Source organism: Aythya ferina, assembly GCF_964211825.1.
Source record: "Aythya ferina genome assembly, chromosome: 10".
NCBI classification, from domain to species: domain Eukaryota; kingdom Metazoa; phylum Chordata; class Aves; order Anseriformes; family Anatidae; genus Aythya; species Aythya ferina.
Window position 1 is genome coordinate 18,752,015 of NC_140306.1, and position 20,493 is coordinate 18,772,507.

The 20,493-nt window shown below is 38.5% G+C and overlaps 1 long non-coding RNA gene across 1 annotated transcript in view; it reads left to right on the forward strand.

The window, feature by feature from the left end:
• Positions 1–945: 945 nt before the first annotated feature.
• LOC311442411 overlaps positions 946–20,493 on the forward strand; it is a 29,842-nt gene continuing 10,294 nt past the window's right edge. The window contains exon 1 of the long non-coding RNA XR_014696635.1: positions 946–997. This is a non-coding gene — a long non-coding RNA (uncharacterized lncRNA). The remainder of the gene's footprint in view (positions 998–20,493) is intronic.

Genomic DNA, 20,493 nt, shown 5'->3' on the forward strand with positions numbered 1-20,493 from the left:
TTTTATTTTTTCCTCTGGACTTTTCTATTCTCAGTTTGCCCAGCAGGGCAACAAATTTAGTTTTGCAAGCCACAATAAAGAGCTGCTTCCAGCATCCTGGAGTCTGCCCAAGGAACACCCATTCCTTGCTTTCTCTGCCTCTCCCCCCCTCCCCCCCCCCCTTTTTTTTTTTTTTCTTTTTTTTTTTTTCTTTTAAGAATTCAGAGGGTTCAGCAATGGTGGCAAACAAGATGAAAACCGGTAACTCAAGTGGGTCGGTCCCACCCCATTTCAGGTTGGACTAATCAAGATCATTACATTACAATGCAGACAAAAAAAAAAAAAAAAATGTTCTGGTTCATGTTTGCTCTCTGTTGCATCATCTGGGTTTGTCAAAAAGCATTATTGAAAACCAAGGATACTAGAATACTTTAGATACCATATAATGTAGAATATAGTACCATAATTTAGTTTGTGGTTGCAGTAAGAAGGCAGCTCTTGGAGGCTTGAAAACAGAATGAATGATGTTCAGTCATGTATGATAAATGGAAGGCAAGGAATATACACTATCAAGATCAATCTGTTTTTGTCAGGCTTTCCAAGAGGAAATTTAGAGAATTTAAGCTACTTATTATGGGTAGAAAATACCTTTCCACAGAGACTGTGCTCTCCTTCAGGAAAGTTCTCAAAATTTACAAAACTTACAAACAAGTTTACAAAATTCAGCACACATTAAGAGGAGCAAAGAAAACTCTTCATACAGGTAAAAGAATAAGCATACAAGGAGTAAAATGATAATGGGTTATAAGAACTTGCATTGCAATGTATTTCTGTGACCTTTACAGATGGAAACAGTTAGTTATAATTACTGTTAATGACTTGGTCATTCACAGCAGGAATAACAGTGAAAGTTAGGTGCAACTATGGCAGCATTAAAGTATGTACACAGCCATGATGATTATGTGCATGCTTTACATTCAGATCCTGTTAATGAGGAGCTGTTGGAGGATGCTCCTAGGTAAGTGCTGTTGTGTTTAGAGCAGGTGGAGCTTTGCATGTATACAGCATTCAGCCAGTTATTCTGCTGAACTCATGGAGGCCAATACTATTTTTTTTATATACTTGAAAATGCTATTCAGCGCCTATAGACTCTCCTATTTTATTAACATACTCAAGGCCACCATTCTGTACTGCTGCGGTCGTATTGTAGGATCTCTGCTTATCAAGAAACCAAAAGAACACTCATCTCTGAAAGCAAATTCTCAGTACCCACATAAAAAACAGTTAATAGAAAGCCCACCATATGAAGTCATTTACTATTTGTGACATATGTTGGGTATACTGGGCAAATGTAAACATGTCTAATTTACAAATAGATCATATGTCCAAAGAATTTCTCTCATGCTGTTCAGATCTACTGATAAATGTGACCTCTGATCATAATTCATTTTGCAGGAGGACTTGTAACTGTTATTTAACTTACCTAAGTAATTTCTCGTTCTTCCTGAGGCACGTCGTCAGAAGACTTCCTCCTTAATTATAAATATAGGAAAGGGTGTGAAAAAGACTTGGATGTTGATATGTATGGGAATGTATGTTTCATTCAAGATCATTGTCTTTTGGACCATTAAAAATAAATTATAACTAGTTGTAAACAATTAATTCAATTTCCTTTATTACAGTGTAATTTAATTTCTAATTGCCATGCGTTTCCATTATATTTTTTTACTCTCTCTTCATAATATATTGTTTTTACTCCACCACCTCCTAAGATTCCCTTCTGTTTTCTCTCAATAGAAATAACAGTCTGCAGACCATCGCCTTGTAAACACTATTATCTGTTTATCACCAAAGCCTGCTTTACAGGTGGGGCTTGCCCATTGTAATGTTGTCCCAGTGGAAAAATAATGTTTCGTTTGCTCTAGTCTGTGCTATTTTCAGGTGTTCTTTCATGAAGCTTTTCTGTTCTACGACTCATTCAGCACATGATGTGTTTAATGTAAGCTGATAGGCAGTTAGGTAGTATAATCAAATCAGCATGCATTTCCATATTTATAACCCTGCTGAGGTAAACTCCAAATCTGGGGCACTACGGCGCTATGAGGGACAGGAAAAGGCAGGTTGTATTTGATTTCCCTGGCTAGCTGTCTTTCGCTAACCATGGAGATAAACAAGGACAAGTGCAAGGTCCTGCACCTGGTCTGGGGCAATCCCAAGCACAAATACAGTCTGGGTGGAGTATGGATTGAGAGCAGCCCTGAGGAGAAGGGCCTGGGGGTGCTGACTGATGGGAAAACTCAATGTGAGCTGGCAATGTCTGTTTGCAGCCCAGAAAGCCAACTGTATCCTGGGCTGCATCAAAAGAAGCATGGCCAGTAGGGCAAGTGAGGTGATTCTCCCCATCCACCCTGTCCTCATCAGACCCCACAAAGAGCACTGCATCCAGGTCTGGGGCCCCCAACATATGAAGGATGTGAGGCTATTGGAGTGGGCCAAGAGGAGGGCCACAAGAACCATCAGAGGGCTGGAGCACCTCTCTTATGAAGAGAGTCTTAGAGAGTTAGGGTTGTTCATTTTAGAGAGGAGAAGGCGCTGGGGAGACCTTATAGCAGCCCTCCAGTACCTAAGGGGGCCTAGAGGAAAGCTGGAGAGGGATGCTTCATCAGAGAATATAGTGATAAAACAAGGGGTAATGGCTTCAAACTAAAAGAAGGCAGATTTAGATTAGATATGAGGAAGAAATTCTTTACTCGGAGGGTGGTGAGGCACTGGAATAAGTTGCCCAGAGAAGCTGTGGATGCCCTATTGCTTGAGGTGTTTAAGGCCACGTTGGATGGGACTTTTAGTAAACTGTTCTAGTGGAAAGTGTCCCTGCCCATGGCAGGGGATTTGGAACTAAATGGGCTTTAGGGTCCATTCCCAACCAAAATCATTCTGCAATTCTTTGGTTTGCTAAATCCTTAGGGACCTGCTATGTTGTGAGTGCTTCCTTCCTTCCTCTGCCCAGGCTGGCCATCACCCTTGGACACAAGTTCACTTGGCAGTGGAAGCTGCTGTCAAACACTCCTGCTGTGAATTCTCCTCATCAGTTTTTCAGGGGCAGCCTGAAAAAGTACTAAATTACTTTTGTACTTGCAGAAGTACAAAAGGCAGATGGAAGGCTGGACCAAGTGGTGCCATTTGTGCTTTTCAGAAGCTCTTCTTAAAATGTCTTAGTAATAGTCTTCATCCTGCCTTTCTTGACCATGAACTCAGACCTCAGAGAGTTTCCCAAATGTTACCACTCAGGGTAAGTGTGGGCAAGAAGCCATACATCAAGTGCATTTATGTGAGAAATGCCATAAATTATCTACCTGTTTAAGCTATAGACTTTTCTGAGAAAAGTTAGTGTTCTGAGAAATGTCTTGGTTGCTGTGTGAGGAGGGAAAAGATTAAACCACTGGGTTCAGCTCTATCTTGAGGTGTAAATTTCTACCAGGTGAGGAAGCATCTATGTCTGTGTTAATCCAGCATAACTGAATGTGAGGTAAAGGAGACCTTTTCCAGCTGATCATCTGTGCTGTGCATGTTCCTCTGCAGTACTTTTGTCCAGAAGCTGTTTTTAAGGTTTCCTCTCTTGTTGATGCTTCTTGGGCAGTTATGACTTAAGCTCTCCATAGTGGACATGCTTAGTATCTTAATTGCAGACAAATTATAAGCTTCAATAGCTGCATATTTTAGCCTAGTTGCATCTCAAAACCATTGTAGTCTTTAATTCTCCATGCTCTGAGACTTCCTGTATTCTGTATTGTAGGGTATCCTGAAGAGTCTACTGAGTACAAGAAAAGATGTAAACACTTAGAAAGCAAATGGAAAATAGCAGTAGGAAACAATGGGAACCAAATGCTTCTAGGGAAGCTGGGTATATTGTTACTGGGATGTTGCCCAATCCTTTTACTTAACTCTTAGCCATTTTTAGGGCTTCAGAGACCTACCCATGGGCATGAATAATTGGTTCCTTAGCAGTGCTCTGCGTTACAGCATTAAACATGAGGGCAAAGATAGCACTCACGTGTGTCATAAGATCCAAGATATCAGGTAAGAGCACTTTTGCCCTTTTTGCTAAAGACTAATGTACACACTTTTTGTTGTTTAAAAAAAAATAAAAACAAACAGACAAAACAACAACAACAACAACTTTGCTTTTGAACAGGACTAAGACCACTGTGTGCTCCTGTGCATGGCTGTCCCTAGCTGAAAGAGCAACAAACCAACCCTGTCAGCTGATTGCAAAAGGACAGGAAGGGAGTTTTCTTGCACATGTGGAACTTTACTGCTGTAACACAGCTTTGCAGAAGCAAGGATAATTTTCTTTATTTTTAGCAACAATTATATTTCTCTAATTCATTGTTTCTGTATATATCCAGTCACAAACATATGTGAAATGCTGCTCAAATGAGTGATTACTTTTCATTTAAATATTTGCCTGCTTTGCCACCTTAGCAGGTATTCTTTAAGGTTGTGCTGCAGGAGGTCATGAGCCAGAATTTTGTCATCAGTCTGTGCACATGATATGCAGCAGCAGCTAGTCATCTGGCCTGTTGTGTGCGTCATGTAGTCCTCTCTTGAATACATAAGCTGGAGATGAAAAACATCACCTGTTACTCCTCAGTATCTTTGGAACTGTGATTTGTCTTTGCGATACATCGATTAAGACAAAGGGCTGCATTACAGTGCTCCAGGAAAAGAAATATTGACTAGAGTTGTGGATACATTATCTCACTTTATCAGGAATGCAGTTGGATGTGAGTATAAACTCAGCCAGAAATGATCTAATATCTGAAAGCATGACAGAGAGAGACCTTTAAATTCCCTATTTAAACAAACAAAACAAACCACCACCAACAAAAAATAAACCTGAACTATATTTTCTCCCCCAGGAATAGTTTCCCTTTAATTGTAACTGCATAGGAAAATATTGTATCTTTCAATTAGATAATTAGGAGAGTTGAATCCATTGACATTTGTTTACATCTAACATATAATCTCTCCTACACTCCCTTTTTCTGCTCAATATATTCCGCCCCAGGTGGATGTGTGTAGTGCAGGGAATGTTAACGATCACACTGAGGACTGTGTCCTAGCTTGCACTGCCAGAGCAAAGCTGTAGGAGCTGTTTTCTGCATACCCTTCACATGCTGCACATGGATGTATCAAGTGTGCTAGTACTTTCCAAATACAAAGTTTGCGAGAAGAGGCTGAAAATGCAGGAAGGAGTTGATTTATAGTTCTGAAGAGAGATTATGAGCCACCCATTACTCTTACCCAATCCTCTTCTGGTGCATATGAATATGATACCTCCTGGCATATATTAATGCCCCTCTACTAACCTATTTGATGTCATTTATTCTGCCTCTGTTGCAATCAGCAAGGCGATGGACCTTCCTCCTGCCAGAAGGAAAAAGCTAATCTCACTGCCTTCTCCTCCCAAGGCCACAGTCAATGTCTCTCAGTGAATCAGCTGCCAAAGGATGTTCCTGTGAAAGACTGTTCACGCCCTATAACTTTTTGTCTGTTAACTAAATATAACGTGGGACTAATTTTACTGGCACAAGGTAAAGGGGCATCATTTTTCTTTACAGAGTCTGTTTGGAGTGCTGTATTATATATGGCTTTAGAAAGAACACATTTTCCTAAGGTATATCTTGAGGTCATATTGCACTATGCTGTTATACATTGGTCAAATCAATACTGCAATGCAATACCTTTTTTTTTTTTCTTTTTTTTTCTTTTTTATTTTTATCAGTTCATCTATTTTGTTTTAAAAAAGATTTCTGTGTACCTACATCTGGTGCCATCTAGATCCACGTCACTCATTCCTATTTCATTGTAAACCTTACTGTATTCATGTCTTGAGAGGACTTAAACTTAGGGGGAAAGAATTACCTATATGGTAAAATGATTGTATATGTTTAATATAGAATTGATTGGATGATAGAAAAACATTTAATGAAGGGCTTTCAAGTATGGCTCTTCAGCAGCTTCATCTACACTGTGCATGCTAAATCACCTTTCTTTCTCTGAGCTTATAATGTAAGTTTCAATGTTCCTTGTCTTCATGCAACTCCAAACAGACATTAGATTTCTTAGTTCAACCAGTCAGAAAAATGTTCCTCCTTTCACCAGTGTACTATGCTGCAACAAGAAAGTTATTTTGGCTCAGGGTTGAAGGCAAGTCACATTCAGTCTTGAAGGTTAGTCTTGTGTAGCTGAAACTGAGTGATTTTGTGTTCTAAAAAAGCATCTTCAGATATGGTTTCAATGATTTTTGTGATCCATTTCTGTCCTAGAAAATGGCATTTATACTAAGTGATGTGATTATGATGATCAAGAAAATATCATCTCAAATGGACAATTTGTCTTACGTGGCACAGAAAGGATCAGGCTTCCAGCAGAAAACAAGAGTCACAGAAAAAAAATATTGCTTTGCAATCTGATATTCAAAGCTCTAAGGGATTAATTAGGAAGTAAGAGATACAGAATTCCCTTCTCTGGTTGCATTAACATCCTCAGTTCCCTCCTTGAAATAGAAAGCTTAAACTGGTAGACTAGCCTAGGCACAGGCAGGACCCCTCAGCTTCTGCTGAACTCTGTAGAAAATATTTCTTATTGGGCCAGATAGAGAGGAAGGAGTGAGCATGACTCTTAGGGAAGTCATTTAGGAGAAGAGATTTCAATTTCCTGCTCCCAGGACTAGTTGCGTACCTCATAGCACTAAGTTATCTATCAAATAAAGCATCAGTCTTAGAAGCAGTTCAGATCACAGGACTTTTCCCTTGCAGGTTAAGTGCTTTAATCTCAGCGCTGTGGACTCATCTTCCCTTGCTGTCTCAATAAAACCTTTTCTGAATTACACCATGGCTCCAGCAGATGGGAAGTGAATGTGACCACTCAAAATAAGCTGCCATGTGATGCTTACGACATGATGCTGTGAGGGAGAACAGCAGCAACATAACTGCTGCTGGGGTGAACGGTCTAACTACCTGCATTTCCACCTCCACTTTCAATGAAGTGTCCAGTTCAGGTTTTTGAGAATAAAGGTGTATGACAATTATTATTTTATTATTATTATTATTATTTAGAAAGTTCTGGATTGCACACCTAAGTAGACATCATTACTTTGGTGCAAAACTGATTTATGCATCGTGGGAGAACTGGGAACTATAAACCAAGCACAACTTTGGGTATCTTCCTGTTCAATTACTAGCTAATTTTGGGCACTGAATTTTTAAGCTCTTGCACCACATACAGAATCTATGTACCCAGCTCAGTGTTTTTGATTTCATTCTGTAGATCTATCTTCGTAGACAGGTGTGTCCTTTTTGCATCTAGTTGAATCCAGTGCTGCTGTTGGGCTGTGTGTTTACCCTGAAATAAACATGGGTACTGTTCTACACCCAGTTAAGTTGTTCCTAGCCTCAGAGAGACTCAGCTGTAATCTCTTGTTCTCAGTTATGGTTAGTAATAAACAATGGAAAACCTGAGTAGGCATTTAATTTTCGTAGTATACCTAGGACCCTGCAGACAGCTGCTTCCAGGTATTTTTCAGACAGACTGAAGGTCAGTTATCTTGGGTGTAAAGCTGTGTAGATACAGGACTTAACCAGCTCAGTCACCATGCCATGTTAGAATACTTACACATCTTTGAGGCTGAAGGACATTCAGTCAGCGCAGAGCATCAGAGTCTTTAAAGAATCTCTGTAATTCACATTCCTAACAGTCACTTTTAGAACAAAACCATATGTCTCTGAATCTTCTCATAATTATTCTATGCCCTCTCTCTTAAAGAAGAAGGTGTTCAGGGTTTTTTTCCCTGTCAGAGTACAAATGTAAACATCACAGAAAGGGAAAATTTCCTTAAGAAGGTGTTACTTAGTGTGTTATTAACTCTGGAGTGCTTGCCCTGGTGGAGGAATGAGGATTAATTGGCTGGTTGTGAACTGAGAATGCTGGCACTAGGAGATTCTTTGTCGTGTCAAAGGCGATAAGCTCTGATATATTACACACTGCTACAACAAAGGATTTTGGGTGAAGGAATGGTGGTTTGTCTGATAGTTTTAACATTTGATCTAGTGAAATGTTTTTTACACATGCATGCTGTTTTTTGGCTTGTTTGAATGTTTTCAGCACATACAAGAAAATACAAAGGTAAGGCTGTTCCTGCTGAAGCTTTAGGGTAACAGAAGAGTCCACATCCATACATGTCAAAGGGCTTATGTTAATTTGGCTTCTTACTGTTGAAAGATTGCATAGATCCTGCGCTTTCTGGATAAGCACTGTCTTGTTCAGGCAGGCTGCCCATCTCTGCTTACATAACCACGTCCGCAGAACCAGCTGTTGGTGGTGAACTAATGCAAAAGGAACACGAGGCCGCCTGATCCTGCTTCTATCTTCCAAAGTGTATCTGGTGATAGAAGTCCCTGTCCTGTACTGGGGTCATCATGGGGATGGAGCATGCTGTCCTCAGCTAAGGCAGGCCAGCAGAAAGAGTCTTCTGGCTGCTTTCCTATGATGTAGGAGCCTGCCCAAGATGAAAAGAAGCACTAGGGTAGCACTGAGTAGCCTAAGGGGAGGGAGGCAAACTATCCAGAGCAGTTGAGAAATGAGCCTGTAGTAGAACGGTTAACTGATCACAGAGAGGAGGCATGAGCACATTAAATCTTTATCCAGGCAGAGGCCCTGTGTGTGTACAGTCCCAGCAGGACCAGGGAGGTGATTGTCTTCTTGTATTCTGCTCTGGTGAGGTCACACTTTGCTGTGTTTGGGCCTCTCACTACAAGGACATTGAGGTCCTGGAGCATGCCCAGAGAAGAGCTACAAAGCTGGTGAGGGGCCTGGAACACAAGTCCTATGAGGGGCGGCTGAGGGAACTGGGATTGTTTAGTCTGGAGAAGAGGAGGCTCAGGGAGAGTTTATTGCTCTCTACAATTACCTGAAAGGAAGGTCTGGGGAGCTGGGGGTCGGCCTCTTCTTGCAGATAATTAACTAGGGATAGGAACAAAGGGAATGGCCTCAAGTTGTGCCAGGGAAGGCTTAGATTGGAAATGAGGAGACGTTTCTTCTTAGAAAGAGCAGTCAGGCACTGGGACGGGTTGCCCAGGGAGGTGGTGGAGTCACCGTCCCTGGGGGTGTTTAAGGAGAGGTTGGACCTGGTGCTTAGGGACATGGTTTAGTGGGTGACATTGGTAGCAGGGCAATGGTTGGATCAGAAGATCTTGGAGGTACTTTCCAACCTTAATGATTCTATGATTCTATGATTTGTGCATGCCTGAAAAATGTGAAACCATAACAGATGGAAATTGGTTTAGCTTTTTTTTTCAGTGGGCCATCATTACAAGAAGGAGAATTAATGTACTTGTGTTCCTTTTTGATAGTAAGTAACAGCCTTGAGACATCAAGAGGAAGCAAAAGTGCAGGAAAGTGCGATTCCTTCACTGCATAGTTTTAGATGATATAGATATAACTGTCAACACTGCAATCATGTTCTCAGAGTCAGTATTCATGGGAGACACAAAATTGACCTCTTTGGGATAACAACAAACTTGCCAACAAACCTAAACAAGTTATGACAATCCACTTCTGATTGACTGACATAAAATTTACCTCCTTCACTGTCCTTTCAGAAATGGGAGGGCTCTCAGCATGGTCTTTGGGCATGTTTTAATAGATTACCTCTAAGTGGAGAGGTTGGTTAACATCCCACGTTGTAGTGTTAGTACACGAGTTGGTAAAACATTCAGATATGCTAGACACTGTAATTACAGATAAAAATATTAATTTACAAACATGAAACAAACTTTTTGGTGAATGACATCAGCAAAAATTTGGAGATTTGAATGTTCTTTCAGGAAATGCACTGTATGTATGCTTTCAGTTTTTGTTTCTTACAAAATGATATAATAATAGCTTTGTCTCATGATACCATGGAAAACAGGCAAATGCATCTAAGGATATCACAATGGATCTGTATTTTAGTAGCATATTTATAAATAATTTTTGAAGTTTAAGTTAACCAAGGGTTGTTGATGAGAAATTCCCAAATTCTTAATCCATCAGATGGCATGCAGTCAGCTATATCTGCACAGAGGAGGGATGGGGGTGTTCACCTAAGGAAGGTGCAGTTCAAGAAAATTTTTCTAAATTCTCCTTTCTGCCCCTTGAGTTTTACACAGTATCTTGCACATTTCCTTTCTGGTAAGAAGTAGATATGATGGAGAATGCACTCTCACTCAATTAGTGTGGAGACGGTGAACATGGTGCTGCCCTTTCCTCTCTGCAGTCAGAAGCAAACTGAGAACACTTCCGTGTATTGATTTGCAGTGCTCTTTATGTTTAGGAGTAGCAAGATTTGACAAATTATTTGCTTCCCCAGCTGGCTTTATCAGTAAAACTGTCCTAGTTTGACTAAATGCCAGGCTGTTTTTTGTAATACCAAGTGATGGGAAATGAACCAGAGACATTCTGATTGAATGGTTGAGAAGATTCCCTAACGAACTAGAAAAGAATAATCAGTGGATTAGCTGGCATTTGCAGAATACTTATGGTTTGTGAAAATTTCATAGACTACAGTATTTTACCATTATATTTAAAAAATCAGTGCTGATTTCTGTAGGAACCAATATTGACATCAGCACAGACTGGTTTTTGGGAGTTTGTTGTAATAATTATTATAAAATTTATTACTTAAAAATTATGTAAAACTAGTAAAAAATATTCCCATCTTTTTCTCCTTGTCTACTTTCAGTATAACAAATGAAGGGAAAAATATTGCAGGAGTTTATAACTAATTTTAGTAACGTAATCATAAATTCTCTTTTTTCCTTCCCCTTTTCTGCACATCTGTGATTAAGCATTAAATAAAGAATGTTTAAACATTCTCTTTGGAAAAATGTGTGTCATGTGGTGGGACAGGAATGGGAACTGGTTCTCTGTTCTCCGTTTCTTATTGTATTTTGTATAATCTTGGTTCCGGACACAACAGAAGTTTACCCAAAACAACAATTGTGTCGGTACACAGGTACTGATGGCATTTCCTAACAGTTCACAAGGATCAATCAAAATGTTTTAACATTTTCAGCTAGAGCCAAATGCTACCCTCCCTTTATAGTTAGTTGTGTGAGATCAGAGAAACTCCCTTTACTATTTCAGTTGCTTTGGTGACACGAAGAGGAAAACTTAGCTCATGGATTTCACATCTTTGTGCTGTAGGCCTAACCAAGATTTCAGCTGGACTGGTTTGGTGTGCTCTCGTGGAGGAAATGTTGAATAATTTAATGCAGTTGGTTGAAAGTGAAGTATTCTGATAGAGCAGAAAGTGAAACAAGAATAAGTTTTGAGCCCTTATAAGATTTTTTGTACTGTCCATCACCGTAGCATTGGCAAGGCCTCCACATAATATCGAAAGTTATGCTCCGGAATGTATAAGTATATAGGGATCTAACTTAAGATACATGTCACCAGGCCGCTGTAGGGCTTTGAGGAAGTTTTTTTTTGTGCTTCCTTTTCATACCAGATCGATTATAATTGTCATTGTGGTCATGTCAGTCTTGCCCCAGGTATCTGCCTGTTCTCTGTGCAAAAATCCTCCTTTCACCTGTGCAGCTATGAACATGTATCATGAAGTCATGGCATCATGAGGGTAAGCAGGGGTGGCTAATGCTTGGCCATTCCATTTTGAATAGGATAGCTGTGTTACAAACTAGACGTATGTTTGAGATGATCTGGATTGTCTGTTGAAAGAATAGTTTAGATACAATTGTTTTCCATACATGAAGCAGAAGTGATTGCCTGTTTCATTAGAATAACCTCTGAGCACAATTTTTTTATGTGTTTTCTCAGAGTCTTACTCATAATTTCATCCCCAGTCTCCTCTAGCAGCATCTGAGCATCAAGTCTCTGTCTCAGCCTTGTTTTTTTGTAATCATTTCAGTCTTTATCAACTCACTTTTAAAATTTGAAATGTATAACAAACCTGGGAGCTGGGAGCAGAACTTAGGTTAACCACACTTCATCAGTGGCCCTAACCCCTCCAAAGTGAACATGCTAAAAAGAGTTTATCTTCTACTGAATAATGAATTATGTACTGCTTAGTGAATTTTCCACAGACAGGACAACAGCCAAACAGCCAGTTCTGTGGGACGGTGAGGGATAGCACCTTGTACCCCTCTGGGAGAAGACTGAGTTTACATCTCGCACTTCTCAAGTTCGTGTTAATATAAAAATAATATCCACTGCTGCTTATCAGAACTTAACAGAAATTGGTACTTATTTTGTAAGTTCAGCCTCATTTCTGTGTTATGCATTCCTTAATAATACCTGCTATCATAGGTCTCTTGCAGGACATGGGCTGAGCTTTAGAACCTGTTTAAGTGCAGGTCTTGATGCAGGGCTGACTCTGGTTTTATGCTAAAGCAGAAATATCAACATCTAAGGTTTTGTTCGTTCGTTCGTTTGTTTGTTTAAAAAAACAAACAAACAAACAAACAAAAAAACAGTAGCAATGGAATTGAGGCAGCTGATATGCAGGGAAGAGAATGATTCACTTTTTTAGTCTTAGAAACTAGAAATCCACAAAGATCTTTGCTTAGTCTATGAATGGCAATTGAGTCGCTGAAGATGGAAGGCCAGCATCCAAAAACAGGACGTGGAGTCTCCACACAAAGACAGTTTGTTTTGTGCATTAAGTTAAAATGTATGAATGTTGGGAGTGGCTAACACCCCCTGATCAGAAGAATAACAGTTTTTGTCCCCACCCTACATAAGTAGTTATATGGGCTGAACACTACAGTAGCATTTTTTTGTTCACTGTGCTAGATGGTATGAGTAGTATAGAACTTTGCCCATAAACTTCAAGTGAAAGGGAGTCTTCCACACCCATTATTCTGCAGAACCAAATTAGTATTCTCCGAGGACTTGTCAAAGTGGAACAAAGGTCCACTGGTATAGAAATGATTACCATTTGATTGGTACCATTTGATTGGAAATGATTACCAATGATTTGCTTGCTGGGGCTGAGGGAAAGATGTGTTTTTTTCTTTTTTAAGCTCCTTCTCAGCAGGTGAAGTAGCCATAATGACAAGGAACAAACATGGACTGCTGTCTTTGCATGTGTATTTTTAAAAAATCCTAAGTAACTGTGTATTTAAGAATTTGAGTTCTCATAGTATTATAAAGGCTTGAAAAAGTGACTTAGAAGTTGATAAAAAAAAAAAATAGTATTTCAACTCACCTTTCCTTATTATTTGTAAGCCAGTTCATATAATTATGAGCCAGGTTAATATGGGGGACAGGAAAAGTAGGTTTGGCTCATTAATTTTTAAGGTGGTGCTGTGGGGAAGAGCAGAGTCTCCATATCCTGGTAGGTTTCTGGACTCAAGGGGACCAAGAGTCCAAGAATTGTCATTTTAAAATCTCTCTGATTATTGACTATTGTTTGAACAAGAGGAGGAAGGGTCTGCAGCGCTGTTCCTCACCCTGGGCTTGTAAAAAGGATTTTCTACCACTCTGTAATTTGCTGTTGAGTTGTGATATTATAATGCCTCAGAAGCGGCTGCACTGTTGATTTTCCTCATTTTAGCTGTGACTGTAAATCCAGTTCAGTACACCAGTCTATGAAGGATCCAATTGGTGCTATGTTCCCAATACTTTCACATAGAAACAATTCTTCATCCAATAACCAAGAGTAAGAGGAGATGCCTAGTATGAGATCTAGCCTTCCACATGGTTAGGAAGGGAGAGGAAGGGCAGAGTGATGGAGAGAGAACAGGGAAAGTTATAACAAGGTGAACTTAGAAAGCACATTGTCAGAGGGGAAAAGTACATCAGAAGGTCAAACTACAGCTTGAAAAGCAGTATCTGGGAGGGACTGAAGAAATCCTGAATGAAACCCACCTCATGCATACATAGAATACACTACCATCATCACAGTTCTGTTGTCTATGGATAGTGATGCAATAGCAAAGAACACTGAGCCCATTCCCAAATACAGAGTACAAAATAAAGCCACTTTGGGAAAATGCACTATTACAATCACTTTGGAAGTGTTTAGATTAGAACAGAAGTTTCTTCCAAGAAGAGAGGTTGTTTTTCATAGGAATAAACCAAGAGCAAAGACTGTGGAGCCTTTGGCATCAGTAGTTAACTTAGTATATTGGTAGGTATGTACATCTCTGACATAATTCAGAAAGATTTGATTAAAATCTGTCTTCTCCTTGAGACTTTGAAAATTATATTTGCAAACTGATTTTTCTTCTGAATGAACATAAGCAGGGTTGAGAGGTAAAACAAAACAAAAAGAAAAGATTAAAAAAAAAAAACACTTTTCCCATTCTCTTAAAGCAGTTATTTTAGGAATTTTGTTTTATTAACTTTATTACCGTATGCCAGAGAGGAATTGATTTTTCTTCTTTTAAAAATATTACACTTTCAGTGTTTGACCACTTGTGTTTCTTGCATCTGCAATTACATTAGCCAGACAGAAATAGGCTTGTTTTGATCTGTCTTGGCCTGTCCCAATTTTAAACCACTGGAGGGCAGAATAGAGACAAAGGAAACCTGTTTTCAAAACAGGACTTTCTGTGTGTTGCAGAGATATATGCATGCATATAAATTATTTTCAGTATTCTGCAACTCTGTTTCTACTCGTGATTAAGGCTGTATACAGTGAAATCTTGGCACAAATAATTAGGGGAAAACTTCAGTTGTTTTGACAGTTCAAAATTTTGCCAATATTTAGTAAATTCTTTTGATTAATCTAATAGCATAAAACTCATTGAGCTCTCCAGTTATATTACAAAAACATGCTGCAGAAGAAACAATCTTGACAGTGGTATATGTGTAGACTTCATCTGAATGGTATCATCAGGCACAAATTTTGGTTGTCAAAAATAGGCATCTCTTTTTTGAAATTCAGTTTATTTTGGGAAAACACATACTGAACAAATTCCATGATTTTCTTTACTTGCATAAATAAATGTTTTTGTATATTACCTTTCTGTAACTTTAATACCATTGTTGCAGTGCAGCTTTAGAAACTCTGTTGTCTCAATGTATTTGGTAGCTTTTCTCTCTCATTGCTCCAGTTGTTTAAAAGTATCAAGACTTAGGTACTGTGGTGAAGTAGTCTTTGTGGCTTGTTTAGTTTTTGTTTGGTTGTATTTTTTTAAGGGAACTATATTCTGCTCAGTAGCAGTGACATGATTAACATTAGCAAAACCCCACTATCACTCTTGCAGTAGTCTAGGAACATAACTTGACACAAATTAGTGAATGTTTGTATCACTGCAATGAGGTAGTTCCTAGTATAAATGAATATGCCTAATGTATGCTATTGATTCCCCTACCACCACCCATGACTAATAGAAGCAATAACATTTGAAGTATATGTACTAAACGTAAAAGTTCTTGTGGTGGAACAGGCAGGAGCAGCAGAGGTGGAGTGGGACAGCATTCAGAGAGCATGATTTAGACTGGTGTAAGGCCACTAATTCAGTATGGGTTCTGCGTGTGTCACCCCTCAGGCAGGAAAGGCCAGTCCCCTGCATGTTGATTTGCACTCATCACAGGGACTTCCACTTTCCTTGTGGTGTGTTATAGCTGCTTTTTCTTGTTTGGTTTTAATGCCGCAAATGTAGTGTGTCCCATCATGATGCATAAAACAGTAGATGCCAGTGGACATGCGTCATAAACAGTGAGCAGAGATCTGTTGATATTAATACACAGTGCCTCCTCACTCAGCAGCAATAAAACACCTGGTGTCAGTGAGCACAGTGCTGTTTTACTCAAAAGTCAGCTCCTGTTCTTGCTCCCATATAATTTTGATTGAAAGAGAAACAAGCTCAGGCTCAGCTAGGAAGTAAAGCATTTGGATAAAAATAAGTGGAATATTTACCTACTTTAAAAAAAAAAAAAAAAAAAAAAAAAAAAAAAAAAGGTGGGGAAGACTTGTATAGACTGGGAAAATAAGTGGATTTAAACCAATATATTTAAACAGTGCATATACAAGAGACAAAGTTGTTCCTATTGTGTTCCTATTGGTGATTACTTCTATTGGTCCCAGTAAGTAGTATTTAAGTCTCACTGTTTCTTCTGACAGTTTTTTAAGACCTTGCCTAATTTATGTACTAAATGGTATTTAAAATATGTGAGTTAAGTTTTTGAACTGACCTATTTTAAAATCCCACCCACTGTTCAGCCAATTCTCCATCCTGAATAGTAACCCAGCAGCTTCCATGAAGTTGTTTCACTATTTTACTTTCCCACTCCTACTTTGATCAAGGGCTTAGTGCAGTTCAGGTGTCAAGTGGCTGGAAGACAGGTCATTCTCAGTGAAAATATATATCCTACACATATCCTATATTTTAGTTGTCTGGTTTTGTTTCCATACAAATAGAAGCATCCCTTTGTAGCAGAACAGCTTTTCTAAAGAGTCTTAAGCGATCTGATTCCATGCTGTAAAGCGAATTTGGAGAACATATGCCAGTCAAAAAGATAAGTTGATAACATGCTTGCTTGATAACCCAAATCAGCTGCAGAAGCAGCAATCCTGTTTGCACCTGGCTCCATGTTCCTATGTCTACCAGGTGGAGGCCTCAGGCCTGGACTAGCTCAGGGATCTCCCCAGGCACAGTGCAGCAATGGAGAAAAACATTCAGAAGAAGAAAGGTCACGTATTTTAGAAAGTGAGTCCTCATTTTACTGTTAGCTAGGCCAAAATTTTCATAGCTAGCCTTCTGCTAACAGTTAATATTTTTGTCTAATATTTCACATAAAAAAAATATTTTTATATAAAATATATATTTGAATATATAATTGAAAGCATATTTTTGTTAGCTAGCTAATTCTATGCTTCTGGATATCCTGCTTCCCTTATTAGAAAACTGACTGCTTTTTGTGACCTATGAATACCAATTGAGTATAACAATATATTTTTCTTGCAGTGAAGACAGCATTTAAAGTACAGAACAGCCATTAAAGACAGTAAAAAATGCAATTTTGATGCTTTTCAAATTTTTTTGATGGTAGACAGGTAGTTTCATGTTAGAGATAAGCCTATCTGTAAGTGAAATAATTACTCTTTAATTAAGATAATTATAAAAACAGGAATGTAAATACTCAAGGTATAGTACGCCTGAACGTTTTTTCTTTCACATTATCCACAAACTTATCTTGCATACCTAAACCCTGTTTTTACTTGATGATTACAACAGCGTATGCTCAGTTTTGAAAACAGAGTAAGCTAATAAATTCTATATAGACTGTTAAGTTAAATAGCTGAAAAAAGACTTGTCATTTTTCTAATTTCCTCGACATTTAACTTTTTAGCTCATTTTCTGAGGGTCTAGTGAGATTCCCCCTCTAGTCTCCAATACTAAACTTATTTCTAGCTACATTTGGCAATTGGCAATATTTTTCAAGGTCCTTCAGGAATGATGGAGCAATTTCTGTTCCATGAAAACAGATGGCTAAATGTTACAGAGACTTTACCAGTACAGGAAAAGGCAGCAGCAGAAGCTGAACACTTTTTGGAGAAACAGGTGAAAAATGTTGTGAATGCCCTAGCTACAGGAAAACAATTTTGTATTCTGAGACCAGGGAAAGTCCAATTGTAAACAAGAAATCAGGGGCTATTCAAACTTCATTAGGTCTGCTGCTCATGCATTTACTTCCATATTTCACCTATTCTGATAAATCAAAATCTATCAAAATACCATAAATCACATCTTGGCTGCACCCAGGCAATTGAATGAATTTCGTAGAATGACAATTTCAGTTTGACTTTTCCTTCTTCATATATGGGTCAGTATTTGGAAAGCTAGCTTGCACTGCTGAGTTATGAATCTATTTTCTACTTTTAGGGGAAATCTCCTGTGTGCCTTCTTCATGTATAAATATAGTGATTTCTATAAGCAAACACAATAATGTAAGCAAATTCATCAGTCCATTGCAATCAAGGCAAAATTAAGAGAATAACTGACTCTCTACAGGGCACAGAGTGCATTATTTTAGGCTATCTTCTGTATCAATAGTGCATCCTGTATCCTATACTGTAGTGAATGAGGGTTATAATAGACTGATGGCAATCTTGTGATGGTTTAATGAAAAAGGGAAATTTGTATGTAGAATTAGTGTACCAGGGGAATACTTCTTATACCCAACTATTATCTAGTAAATCTATGAGCATTTGTTTCACCTATTTCTTGTCTTTTTTAGGGAAAGATCTTCTCTAATTTGTCTGTGCAACACAGGGACACATAGTGTTCCTGTTTGAAATTTTTCTAACTGGGTCAACTGTTTGATTTTCTTTGTTTACCTTTATTTGGATTTATATGACACTGCAGAGTTTGATGTGGACAAACAGTCCCACAAGTCCAAAAAGCAACATCCTGGCTTGGTAGTTGAGTTGCTGTAGGAGAGTAGTTTCCAAATACTTGGAAGCTGTATTGCACATTCATAATGTTCTATTATCACATTTTGTTTTCTCTCTGATCTGCCTGTGCTTGTTTTAGACAAATATAGTAGTAGTGTGGGAGTTGCATGCCCTAGTGCTGGAATCTCTATTATGCACAATAGGTGTAGGAAATCCCTGTGTCTCCTGTGCAAATGTGGAACCGTAAATGAAAGGTCTCTGGCCCTAAGAAAAATGAAACAAGTTAAAGATGCACATGGAAGAAAAAGAGAAGGCAAAACAGTATCTGAATTACTTTTCAAAGAGTGTCAGTATCAATATGTATTGCTAAACAGCACCTATTACGGAACAGTCATAACTGTTTGCTGCCGTGCAGAACTTCATGGATCAGCACGATATCTTCTTGATTTTGAAAGACACCAAATGAATTAGGAAAGGTGTTGTGTACCCTCAGCTCCCATTGAAAAGGAAGGCTATATCAAATTAGGGAAACATAAGAGCACTCAGCACCTTAAAACTGCGGGTATCTGTGGCTAGCTCAAAATGGGAAACAAAGTTAAGCCATGCTCAAAGTTTAAACTCCATGAGCAGTATTAGCACCTATACAGAATTAACACCATTTACTCCTGAAACAGAGAATTGATAAGGCATTTATTGCACCTGACCAAGTGTAAAAAGTATATTCAATACTGATAGTTAAGTAATACAACCTCCCCATGTTTTTTCTAAGAGTTCAGTTTCACTGGGAAGAGCACTAAAGCCTTAGAAAATGGAGGTGTCAACTTCTAGTTCTACCTTTGCCTTTTGTAGAGCTTAGAGGATGACTAAAGTCTCCTGGACAATCACTTGACTTCTCTGTCTCCCTTTCAGCACAAATAGAACAGTACTTTGCTTGACACAGTTAGACTGGAGATTGTAGCCACTATTACCTGCAAACATTTCTAGTATCTCTAATATTTCAAGTATCTCTAATTGATGATGCAATAACCCACTGAATAATGGTAATGTACTTTTTTTGGAAAAAAAAAAAAAAAAAAAGAGAGAGAGAAAAAAAAGAAAAAAGAAAGCCAATTCAGATGAAGCACACAATGATAGGCCTATCTGTGCAAACACTTCAGAAACTGGTGCATGGCCATCTCAAATGCTGTCTACCCAAGATCACCTGGGACTTGATTAAAATCAGGAAAGACCTTACCTCAAATTCGGAAGTATTCGGGAAGTATTCATTTTTTATAATTTAGGATTACACGAGCTGTTTTGGTCATTGATATGTTGGTTTCCAGAACACCTTTAAAATCGAAAGTGTTTCTTTAGAAAACAATTCCAGTACTGTATGTTGTCTTAGCTAAAATGAGGAAGTATTCTTTATCTCTGGAGGGTCTTTCTTTGGAAAGTTTCCAGTCTAATTTCTGCTTTTTTGAGGGGATGGTGTTCTTGAGCATGTTATGTAGAAAAATCCAAACTCACTTTCTGAGCTTCCGCAGTCTTTTAATTTACTTACTAACTTAATAATGAAGATAATTGGGTGCCTTGTTATTAGAACAGTATTTAGACTCCCCAGTAAGCAAATTGTTCATCAGAGCAAACTGGTTATCCTAACCTTTGACATCAGTGAAGAAAATTAAAGAAACTTACGTGTTTTACAAAATTCATGATGATCTCCATTGGTCCATAATTTGAACGTAATCTTTCATATCATAATTTCATCTGCTTTTTAAAAATAGGTACCTATGTTCCCTTAGTTTCAAGCAAAAAGTTTGAAAGTTTTAAAATGAATCCTTTATTTGATATTCCGAAGGGGTATCAAATAATCTGTGTTTGTATAGATAGACGTACTTACATACAGAGAGAGAGAGACCCCATTTAAGACTCTCTGAGCTTTTGGGGCTTGACTCATGCCTTTTGAAAGAGTTAGAGGCTGGCAATACTGCAAAAGCAGCAAATTAATCATATCTGTTGAAAAGAGTTTTTAGGTTTATAGCTAGAACAGTGCAAATACTTGTTAGTGCTTTGCTTTGTTGTGAAATGGCAGGTTTATTTTCTCATGAGATCATGAGTGTTAACATTTT